A 12,773-nucleotide genomic window follows, 5' to 3' on the forward strand; every position below is an offset into this window, starting at 1 on the left:
TATATGTTTCTCTATACTGATTGTCTGACTGAGTTTGGTTTTTACGCCGCTTTTAGCAATATTCCAGCAACATCACGGCGGGGGACACCAGAAATGGGCTTCACACATTGTGCCCATGTGGAGATTCGAACCCGGGTCTTCAGCGGACGAGCGCTTTAACCATTGGGCTACCCCATCTTCTTTCTTAGGCATATAGAAGTTGAATAACCAAGAAAGGATAAGATGTATGGATGAACAACTTGAAACATGACATAACAAGGAAGTTGTTCATCCATACATCTTATCCTTTACGTTTCTCTATATTATACTAATTTGTTCCTCATAAAATGATGGCAGTTCAGTACACCAAGAAATACTTATGTGTGTCTGTTTCATTAAATATCCTCAAACTGTAGACATTTGTTGTATGAGCTGTTGTGAACCCAAGATGTCCTCTGTATTGCTCGACTCCTGCTTTGGAGTTCAGGTGGTGGCAAGTTTAGACTGCCTAAAGATCAACCTGAGTGAGTTTGGTTTTACGCCGCTTTTAGCAATATTCCAGCTATATCACGGCGGCGGACACCAGAAATGAGCTTCACACAATGTACCCATGTGGGGATTCGAACCCGGGTCTTCGGCGTGACGAGCGAACGCTTTAACCACTAGGCTACCCCACCGCCCCAAGATCAGCCTGAAGTTTGTAACTATGTAAACTACATTTATAGTGAACATGTTTTTACTGAACCGATGGATATAATGAACAGCTTGTTTCGTGTCGGTGACTTACTGTAAGTTTAGTTGAAATGACTCTAGCAAACTAAAATCTGTGGTCCCTTTGAGTTAGATATACCAGTAGTTGACTAGTGTTGGGAATTGGTTGAAACATCACAAGTGACAAATGGTTCATTACCAACGACCATTCATCGAAAAGAATTGATTAGCATCATTTTTCAGATTTTCCTATTCAGGTTGTTATTGCAGTTAAGTATAACATGGTTCTCTGTTGTTTTTTGTTTTATTTAGAAACTGTAAATCACATTTGCAAATTCCATCCAATGTAAAATGATGCAACTTGCTACTTTAAAGTGATTACTAATATATCATAACCTTCCTGGAGTCTTCAAGAAATATTCAGTTATGACATTTCAGTAAGTGAAGTGGGTTTTCTAAGAATTAAATACGTCTTCAGGCCTTGACAACTTCTAAGATATATTCCATTGTGAAGTCTTTCATACACTAAACCAGTAGTTCCAAAATGGTTTGTGTTTGATTATGAGAAAATGTGATCCATTGCTTGGTTGTTTGGTCACTGCGACCAATCTTCGATTATGTCAATTAATCGGACCACCACTACAGTTGTCTGTATACATGTTTTAAATAAGACAACCAGATTTCTTGGACTAAATGTTGACAGCAATACATCTTACTGTCCCGAGAATTTTGACTCCAGAATTCAGAATTCCATGTACTCCCTTACGACATCAGGATGCCATTAGCACATATGAACCAAACATTTCATAGAATAGGCTGCGATTTATAATAATTTTCAAACTCATTTGCTTCCTTTTGTAATTTATCAGCTGGAAAACAAACTGAAATGGAATCACGATTTGACAAAAAGTTGTCTTTAAAGTAACACTTCTGAACCATTGTTCGTTCAAGAGAATTGTCAATGTAGCAAATTCAAAATATATATGGATTACTTTGACTCTATAATGAGGTGAGGTGAGGTGAAATTGGGTTTAACGTCGTGCTTGAGAATATTTCGCTCATATGACGACGTGCATGCGTGTGTATGTGTATGTGCGGCTGCTTGTACTAGCACAGACTTAAGCTGGTTTTACAGTGCTAGCCAACTGAGATACCACGCCGCAGTGAAGCATGAATACCCCACTCAGACACAGTATACTGACTCCGAGCCGACCAGTCCTTGATGTACCAATTAATGCCGAGCGCCAGGCAGGGACCAACAAGTACCATATTTTTTGTATGATGCGGTTGGGATCGAACCCGCGACCTTCCGCTCACCAGGCGGTTGTATAACCACTACACCACGGAGGCGGTACTTTGTAATGACATGAGTGAGAGGATGAGTTGAGGTTAACGCTGCTCTGGACAGTATTTCAGGAAAATATTTGTAGGTTAGCTTGATATGGGAGGAAAGCCGAATTGTGTAGACATGAAACTGATGAGCCATAGAAACATAGCTGGAGAGAACCAGGATTCAAACCCAGAATTACTGAGCATCCTCAAGGGGCACAACTCTGCATAACAAATTGCTGGACCTCAGATAACTGGGCCATGTCGGCCCCCTGCCATCAATGAACACGTGAATTAACCTGTGACCGTGTCAGTCAAAATGACTGACATGACACTCAAGCAAAGACGGAGCTCTTGAAGGAACACTTCTACATTAGTGATATTCCAAAGTACATTTGATAATAAAACAAGCTGAATGAATATTCACAACAGATTAAAAACTATGAATGAAGACAATAAAATGAATTTTCCCTGCACTCTGTTGTATTACCAGCCAAATGTCAAGTCCATTATTTCCTATAAAATTAATGAATGGTGAAAGACCGAAGCACTTTCCGTCTTATCCAGTAAAAGGTTGTTCAAACCCAAACCCATCAATCACAAGAATGTAGTTTAAAAAAAACCCACATCCTCACTTTTTTTACATCTGAGTATTTTCATCATAAAATGAGATTTTAAAAAAATATGGACATTCTGAATATTAATCAAATTTTGCAAAATACAATAATCTTGAAAACATTGAATTCATGAATCAATATATTAAACTGAAATATCAATAGGAGTAATCCAAAGACATTTCATAAACATGGACCCAATGACACCTATGGCTGGTTCAGGAGACATCACAGAAAAATACTTCTTAGCCAAGTCAGCAACAATTCTGGATTCAACATCCCTTTAGGTGCAATCAAACTTATCATCAATAGAACAGGCAAATGTAGAAACTGGCAGTAAATCATGTAGCCGTTGGTTACCATCACAACAGATTTAATGAAGGCACCTTGATGTACAGCGAAGTAAATGACCAAATGATCCAAGGGCTCCCACTGGGTGAGTGACAGCTGGGGCACGGTCTTCAGGGCCTCATTCACTTCCTCATCAGTACAAGATGAAGTCAATACACCGGGCTGCATGAGTGAGTGAGTGAGTGAGTGAGCATAAAGGTGAGAGGTTGGGTTTGTGAGAGTGAGTGAGTGAGTGAGCGAGCGTAAAGGTGAGAGGTCGGGTTTGTGAGAATGAGTGAGTGAGTGAGTGAGTGAGCGCAAAGGTGAGAGGTTGAGTTTGTGAGAATAAGTGAGTGAGTGAGTGAGTGAGCAAGCGTAAAGGTGAGAGGTCAGGGTTTGTGAGAATGAGTGAGTTTGTGAGTGAGTAAGTGAGTGGCTAAAGAGGAGAGGTTGGGTTTGTGAGAATGAGTGTGTGTGAGTGAGTGAAAGAGGAGAGGTTGGGTTTGTGAGAATGAGTGAGTGAGTGAGTGAGTGAGCGCAAAGGTGAGAGGTTGAGTTTGTGAGAATAAGTGAGTGAGTGAACGAGCAGGAACGAGGAGTGAACCTTTTCAGTCAAAGGATTTAGGTGAGAGAATGGGTAAGTACAAGCAGGGTGACAGGGAGGTTAGATTTGCATACATGCGTGCGTGCCTCCCTGTTGGGGAGGGGGGTACGGGTTGAGTGAGTTAGTGAAAGGGTGAGAGTGAGGAATGAGAGAGTGAATGAGCTAGAGGTTGGGTTTGTGAGAGGGTGGAGTTAGTGAGTGGGTGAAAGGATCAGAGAGTGAGAAAGTGGGTGCTCAAGTGAAACCTGCCCAACCTAATTATGTAATTTTTGGAGTAAAATTGATATTTTATACTTATCCTGACTCATGCTCTTTTTGCTTGTCTTCTTCTTCTTGCGAACATAGTGGAACACTTGTATCTCCCTAATTGAAGCTCCCTTCAATTTAAAATCACTAATTAGTATTCACCACGAAGTTACCTCCTTTCCACAAGCTGCTGAGGAGCAGGGCCCACCTCTACCCATGTGCCTCACTCTCTCCTCATATACTGAGCCCAACATTTGAATTTACAGGGAAATCCAAAGTGTTATTTGGGGAGGATGGGAGGGCTGACCTCATGAGTCAGGATAAGTATAAAATATCAATTTTACTCCAAAAATTACATATTTTTCCTTATCCTGACTCATGCTCTTTTGCTTGTAGTATCCTACAGAGCGGGAGGTGGGAATATCTAATACTTTGGATTTTTAATAATTAGTGATTTGAACTGTGATGATTGTAATAACCCTATGGGAACTTCATAAAGGCACTGAACTGATGAATTCCTGCTGCTAACTTATCAGCTGCCATATAAAAGGTTATTACCATGTACTATTATGATAAAGTATATATAACATTAATACAATGCTTAAGACTAATAGACTTAAGCTTGTTAATATGCTAGTATAAACTCCTTAGAGTTTGTTAGCTAAAATACTTTAAGATATAACATAGTACTAAGCTTAAGATATGATTAAACTTAAGCTAATTATATAATAGCAAACTCTTTAGAGTTTGTTAGTTAATATACTTATATGATATAGATATAATGCTGAGCTTAAGATATGAATAAGCTTTAGCTACATATATAATAGCAAAAACTCTGTAGAGTTTGCTAGCTAATATATTTTTATAATATGAGTATAGTACTGTGCTTAAGCTATAATTAACTTAAGCTACATATATAATAGCCAAACTCTGTAGAGTTTGTTAGCTAATATATTTTTTTATAATATGAGTATAGTACTGTGCTTAAGCTATAATTAACTTAAGCTACATATATAATAGCCAAACTCTGTAGAGTTTGTTAGCTAATATATATTTATAATATTAGTATAGTACTGAGCTTAAGATATAATTAACTTAAGCTACATATATATAGCAAAACTCTGTAGGGTTTTGTTAGCTAATATATTTTACAATATGAGTATAGTAGTGTGCTTAAGATATAATTAACTTAAGCTACATATATAATAGCAAAACTCCGTAGAGTTTGTTAGCTAATATATTTTACAATATGAGTATAGTGGTGTGCTTAAGATATAATGAACTTAAGCTACATATATAATAATAGCAAAACTCCCAGAGAGTTTGTTAGCTAATATATTTTACAATATGAGTATAGTATTGTGCTTAAGATATTATTAACTTAAGCTACATATATAATAATAGCCAAAAACTCTGTAGAGTTTATTAGCTAATATGTTTATAGTGTAACCATGATAGTACTAAGCTTAAGATAAGATTAGACTTAAGCTAAATGTATATAGCAAAATAAACTCCTTAGAGTTTATTAACTAATATACTTTTATGTTAAAAACATAGTACTGAGCTTAAGTTATGATGAAACTTTAGCTATATATATATAATAACAAAACTCACGAGTTTAGTTAGCTAATACCTTTATAATGTAAACATACTGCTTAAGATATGATGAAACTTAAGCTAATTGTATAATAGCTTAGAAAACAACCCTTTAGAGTTTGTTAGCTATGATATAAACCTAGTATTGAGCTTATGAAGGAAAACTTAAGCTACATATATAATAGCAAGAACTCCAGTAGAGTTTGTTAGCTAATACATGTTATAATGTAACTATAAAGCTTAAAATATGATGAAACTTAAGCGAAATATATAATAGCAAAACCCTTTAGAGTTTTGATAGCTAATATACCTATATGATATAAACATAGTACTGCGCTTAAGATATGAATAAGCTTAAGTTACATATATAATAGCTAAAACTCTGTAGAGTTTGTTAGCTAATACATGTTATAATATAACCATATTGCTTAGAAATATGATGATACTTAAGCCAAATAGCAAAAAACTCTTTAGAGAGTTTGTTAGCTAATCTACTTATATGATATAAACATAGTACTAAGCTTAAGATATGAATAAGCTTAAGCTACCTATATAATAGCAAAACTCCTTAGAGTTTGTTAGCCAATATATTTTAATAATATGAGTATAGTACTATGCTTAAGGTATAATTAGCTTAAGTTACCTATATAATAGTAAAACTCAGTAGAGTTTGTTAGCTTAATTAACTTAAGCTATGTATAAAATAGCCAAAAACTCTGTAGAGTTTGTTAGCTAATGCATTTATCATGTAACCATAGTATTACTCTTTAAGATATGAATAACTTAAGGTAAATATATATAATAACAAACTCTGTAGAGTTGTTAACTTATATATTGTATGATGTAATAATCATAGTACTGTGATGATAAAAGGAACTTAAGTAAATTATATATAGCATGAAGCTATTTAGTATTGTTATAAGATAAGTAAAAATCTGTTAGATTGACTTATCTTCCTCCGAGGAACTGTCAGTTGTTGTCAGCGAGGACCATGGGATCAATTGGTGTATACCTGAGACGACGTCCTCGGTGGTGATATCTCTCAGATAATGGTTTGCAACCACCATATCGGATTTCCAGAAATAAACCCTCCATTTTTTCAATCACATTTGTGTAGAACAATTATAGAAGTTAGCTTTTATAATATCATGAGTATTAAGCTCATGGAGGGTCGGAATAGGTCCATCCGCATATGCACGTAGTATGACAGTTCTGATCCAAATGGAGATATAGTACATGAGACTTCACTCTGCGTGCAAGTTGATGATAGAGGAAATAATCTGTTGCATTTTTTTCCTCCTGTTTGGTTTGGTGGAGATAAATTTACAGTGCTCTTGCTGGCCATCTTGATAGAATCATCGTATCATGGGGTCCAAGCATGTCATCCAGGCGTGTTCATAAACCTCACTTGTGAGGTGTTGGAGCACTATATTCATATCCCCAGGTTAAGCGCGTGACATTTCCGCTTTATTCTCCAAACAGAAGTTTAGTAGGTTTTTACTAACCATCTAGTTGTGTTAGTCGCTTGATGAAATTCAGCTGTAGTTCTGAAACGCTGTGGATTTAGATCCACTTGTATCTTTCGTCCTAGGTAATTCGCTGAAGTCCTTTTTGACGATGTAGGTGCACAACCAGGTGTGTCTGTCCTCGTTGAACTTTATGTAAAATCGCCTGACTGCCGATCCCTCGTCTTAACTTGACAGGGAGGTCTCTAACTTGAAGAAGGCAGTCTAATCATGAATGTTCAGGTTAACTGGACTGTAATGAGGCTTGCTCGCTCACTGATATATAGTTGTCACTTGTGACGTAAGTCTTGAACTGTGAATTGAGATCGACTCCTGTGTAGGTCGTTGTCCCTCAGCGGGTCCAATCAGAACAAGGCATTTTGATTCTGTATAATACCGGCTGTGATGTCACCGTGTAGCGGAAAAAACCCACCTTGAATAAATTCTTATATATGACGTTGATATTAGCATAAAGAAACCTTCACCGTAGCTTCCTCGGTGAACCGAGACTGACCACGTGTTCTTAATGGTAATCCCTTCTAGATCTCCGGTAGCGAAGTAGACTTGAGTTAATTTTATGCTGGGTAGGATTTTCGCTGGGTATCGAAAGTAATTTCAGATTAGATATATATTCCGACTTATATATATATATAAGGGTATAAACAACTTGCAGCCTCTGTGTTTAACAGGATGTGGGATCGGGCTAAGCTTTGCCTAAGTAGGGCCGCGATGGATCATCTCATCATATTTAGAAGTCGTGGTTACGAAGTCTGGTGATAAGTGTCTAATTGATCGCTCTAGATCTATTTAGGCCAGCCAACATACGCCTCGTCCATGGATTCAACAGAACCAATATAATGATTGTAGTTCTTATACTTTGATATCGATGATCAACTTGTCTATGGGTTGATCTTCTCCGAGACTTGTGAGGGAACGTTGATAGTTTCGCGAAGCTCTTGTATAGTCCCTCGATGTCCTTCTAGATGATGATGATCTGGATTCAGGTGTCCTCATGCATGCCTTCGCTGCTTCCTCTGCGTCCGTCCGGGGAACGACGATATGACCTTCGCCGAAGGCTTCCGTGATGTCTGATGGTCCGAGTCCACATCTAGGATGAAACCGCGATAAGGTGATGATCTATCCTGCCTTCGCTGGCAGTCCTTCGGCTGTACATCTAGGGTTCTTTCCGCCAATCTAGGCTGTACATCTAGGTCCTTTCCGCCTTCGCTAAGGCCTTCGCTGAAGCTGTACATCTAGGTCCTTCATCAAGGTGGTCCGTGACTTCCTTCGCGAAGGTGACATCGCCCTGGCTGCTACGCTGACGGGGGTGCCTCTGGGGTGCTGTCTACGCTTGGAGCCTTCGCTGGGAAGCTCGGACCCTGCTTACCGCAGATTATAGTGGTCCTCCATGATGTTCATAATTTGTCGTGATCATGTCTTCTGGGATGGTCTGCGACGCAGGTCGCCGGGTGCTTTATCTGCGGTGTTAATGGAGGGGTCACCGGAAAATCGTCCGACATCAGTGTAGAGGCATCAGGCTGCATGGTGATCTCTGCTGATGTCGTTGTAGCTGTCACCGGTCGCTTTCTGTGGCGTACGTCCGGGATGATGATCAGCTGATCATCAGAGAGGTCCAGGTCATCGGCTGGAACAATCTCGATTGAGAAAGTCCTAGTAGACTTCGCTGATTTTCCCTCAGAGGTCGACGCTTCGCCCTGGGTGTCGCGGCGCCTGCGCTGAGTGTTGGTAATGATGGGACCCTCAGGACGATCATCGCATATCTCGCGTTGGTACATCAGGCTGCATGCTGATCTGTGCCGACATCGGGTCAATCTTTGATGTACATCAGGTATGATGACCGGCTGATCATCATACAGGCCCCAAACTGCGATGGGAACGATCTCGGCTGTTGAGATGTAGTAGAAAACCCCTCTAGTCTTCTGCTGCGACGATGGGATGTCTGGGGAAGCAGGATGCTTCTTGAGATGGCGGACTACGCCCCACACCTCTCCACCACTCTAGCGAACACCACACGGAGGGGAGTCGGCCAACAGCAGTAGACTGGCGAGGGGTTCCGTGTATCAGTCATACTAGACTCTGCATACGCCTCCTATCTGCTGTGCGTGCCAACCGCCAAAGTAAATATTAATAAAAGGTAGAATTGATAAATTAGTACCGCAACTGCAATGTGAATATAATAAACATGGCTACCGTGCATATCATATTAAAGCGGATCAGCAGCAGCATAAAAAATGTAATCTGCAATAGTACAGAATTTTCATCAACGTAATCCACTGAAACAAACACGGCGTCCCCGTGAATAAACTGTAGAAAAGCGACTAAATATCAATATATAATCGTTGAAGGATACTAGCTAAACCTCTATTACTTCCCATCAGTTAACTTCTTTGAAAGGCATTAGAAGTTGTGAAGTACAATAGTGACAAATTTAAGGACAACAACTTCTTGTATTTTGTGATTGCAACATTTCCTTACAGATTCTTGTACCGTTGTACTCACAAAACAAAAGAACCGCCATAAATCTGTCATCACTTCCTTCAGTTGATCCAAATGAACTGAACTTCCATGTATTGTCCACGACACTTTCACCAATACTTCACCTACACATCTGAAGGATACAACAACCAGGTGCGTTGGGGTAGCTTAGTGGTTCAAGTGTTCACTCATCACGCAAAAGACCAAGGTTCGATTCCCCACATGGGTGCAATGTGTGAAGCCCATTTCTGGTGTCCCCTGCTGTGATATTGCTGGAATATTGCTAAAAGCAGCGTAAAACTAAAGTCACGCACACTCATTACATCAACTCACGACAGCAGTGGGGACTCAAACCCAGATCAATAACATCACAGGTGAACGCTTTGACCACTAGGCTACCAACGCCACAGCACAGCAATTATCGTCTCTACAGCTGCATGCAAAAATGCCAATAAATCCATCAGTTCCTCAGACTACTTAACTCAAATTACCCAAATAGAGATACAAAATGCTTGCAGAGCTTCACACGGAAGAGACAAGGAACACCAGGCCACCTGCCAGCATGTCCACAATGGGATTTCAGCATGACAGGTAGCCATTGGATGTACCAGCACATAAACATATGTGCATTGTCTGAATATTGCTCCAAACCTTTCATCTTGACCAGCCTCAGTATGGTTTATAATCAATGTCATGCTAGATACCCTTTGTCCAAACTGCACAGCTGAACAGATTCGGGTTAGAATTATGCCAGAACTGAAAAACTTTCCTAATTTCGTGCAATACAGAACGTGTGGAAGTGAGTTGGGTTTTACAGCAACATCAGAAATGGGCTTCATATATTGTACCCATGTTGGGAACTGAACCCGTCTTCATCATGACAAGTGGACGCTTATACCATAAAGCTACACAACCCCATAAAATACTGAGTGGAGATACTGTGGAATAAACAATCTTTCAATGTGACCTTCAAAATAATTCCACAATTTGGTCAAAATATTCAATATATAATGGTTTGTGACGTGAGGTGAAATTGGGTTTAACGTCGTGCTTGAGAATATTTCCCTCATACGACGACGTGCATGTGGGTGTATGTGTATGTGCGGCTGCTTGTACTAGCCCAGACTGAAGCTGGTTTTATAGTGCCAGCTCACTGAGATACCATGCCGCAGTGAAGCATGAATACCCCACTCAGACACATTATACTGACTCCGAGCCGACCAGACCTTGTTGTACCCATTAATGCCGAGTGCCAGGCAGGGACCAACAAGTACCATATTTTAACGTCTTTTGGTATGACGAACCCGCGACCTTCCGCTCTCCAGTATAATGGTTTGTATTTGAATTATATTACCATGATGTTTAAGTTTAGCCAATTTTAATTTGAGCAAACCAAGACTATTGGGCTAACCAACTGCTGCCTAATTTAACCTGAGATCAGGATCAGGATGTCCGCTGATGTAATAAGGATGTGATGTCTGATATCAATCAAACTGCATTCAGATACAAACAAAGGAAGCTGGCTCAGCCTGGATTCCCTAATTTTGGGTCATCGTGACCCCTTGTAGGGTCACAGGGAGTCACAGATGTACAGCAAGGGTTCTGCATCATTATCATTATGATTTTTTTTTTTTTCAAAACATGACAATCTGTCAACACCATGTCAAATATCTGCATCACAACTCATCCAATGAGGACATTTAACTGCAGATTATCAAATGAAACAAATATGCAGCATCCATGCCTCAGGACAAACCAGAGAAAGTACCTACCCTGAGATAAGTTCAGCAAGTTCATGATATCCGTGTTCTGTGGCGATCTCAGCAGGAGTTTGACCGTTTGCGATTCTTGATTTCAGTAGCAGCCTCTCCTCCTGGTTGGTCCAGGAGAAACAGGCTTACCTCCCTTAGGCCAAGGCGAGCCGCAAAATGAAGAAGTGTCTCGCGTTCCTCACACGAATCATCTACAAATACCAAGCAAATATATTATCTTCACAGTTAATTGTACAGTTAATCAAAGGGCCCCTAAGTCAATCATTTAGTCCAATATACATGGTACAAAACCTGTTGTGGAGACGCTACAATCAGCCATGTTCGACAAGTACCATCAAACCCTGTAACTCCCAAGGAGTATTCAATAGATTACTCTCAGGAAAATTGTTTGTTTGTTTGTTGTTTGTTTGTTGTTAACAGGCACTCAGCAGTTTTCTAGCTATATGACAGCAGTCTGTAAACAAACAACCAGACAATCCTGTGACTGACGTCATGAGCATCGATCTATGCTGTTAGAATAACATGACATGCATCAACCAGGTCAGCGTGCCTGACCACCCGATACCATTAGTCACCTCTTGGGACAAGCATAGGTTGCTGAAGACCAATTCTAACCCAGATCTTCACAGGCTTCAGGAACATCTACATGTATATTTGGTGACATTCATCGTCATGGATACTCACAGACATACATTGTTTCTCAATATTCAATAGGGTATGGCCTGGAATCATGTGCCGCAGTATTCTATAAAACATAGGTCTGTACTGATATGATGTACAATATACTGCCCAAAATATATTACTCTGTTTTCTTCCACTTTCGACCTGCACATCACTAATGAAGGTAAAAATAACAGCTTTTCCCTAGTTTTGGTGATCAGCTCAGTGTGGAAAGGCTTGATCGCCAACCACAGTAATGACTAATCAGGGGAGATTACAAACTGACAAATGGCAGTGCAAACCACAAATAAATTTCATCTCAGATTAGTTGTACCAGGAAGATTTTATTTTATTTCAGCATCAACAAAAGCAACAGAAACAGACTTAAATATTTATCTCAATATAGAACTCATCTCCTAAAATCCAACGAGGAGAGTTCTATGGATATACAACTTCTTTAATATAATATGAGCGACGTCTCGGTGTAGCTACTAACACAGTTATCAATCTACACCGTTATCAAGCTACACCGAAACGTTGCTCATATTATATTAAAGAAGTTGTGTATCCATAGAACTCTCCTCGTTGTTCATCACACCAACTTCTAAATGCCATTCAAACACGTTATCCCAGAGCTCCAGATAAGATTTAGCTAATGTGAGTACTGTACCCACTGTATTTTTTTGGAGTGGGTATTATGAATGTTGAGTGGGTATTTCATTTTCCGTTACCCACTGCTTTCAAATATGTGCGTATTTCAGTCATTTTACACACCTAAGTATTGTGTCATTGAGCAAGTTTACTAAGCAGGTATGTTCTGCCTTATGTCATACAAAATCAAAACCAACTTAAATATAAGGGAAATGATTTCATAAAAAATCAGACATCCTATACTGACAGTACAACACTTGTCCAATACTAACAGTACAAC

The 12,773-nt window shown here is 39.5% G+C and overlaps 1 protein-coding gene across 1 annotated transcript in view; it reads right to left on the reverse strand.

Moving 5' to 3' along the window:
• The window catches only part of LOC124289557 (rho guanine nucleotide exchange factor 28-like), a 151,173-nt gene extending 139,857 nt beyond the window's left edge, over nucleotides 1–11,316 (reverse strand). Inside the window, exon 1 of the mRNA XM_046726170.1 lies at nucleotides 11,183–11,316. The gene's annotated coding sequence lies outside the window, so the exon portion shown is untranslated. The remainder of the gene's footprint in view (nucleotides 1–11,182) is intronic.
• Nucleotides 11,317–12,773: the final 1,457 nt, after the last annotated feature.

This window comes from Haliotis rubra, unplaced genomic scaffold, assembly GCF_003918875.1.
Source record: "Haliotis rubra isolate DU_JTF1 unplaced genomic scaffold, ASM391887v1 Scf112, whole genome shotgun sequence".
In the NCBI taxonomy this organism is placed as follows: domain Eukaryota; kingdom Metazoa; phylum Mollusca; class Gastropoda; order Lepetellida; family Haliotidae; genus Haliotis; species Haliotis rubra.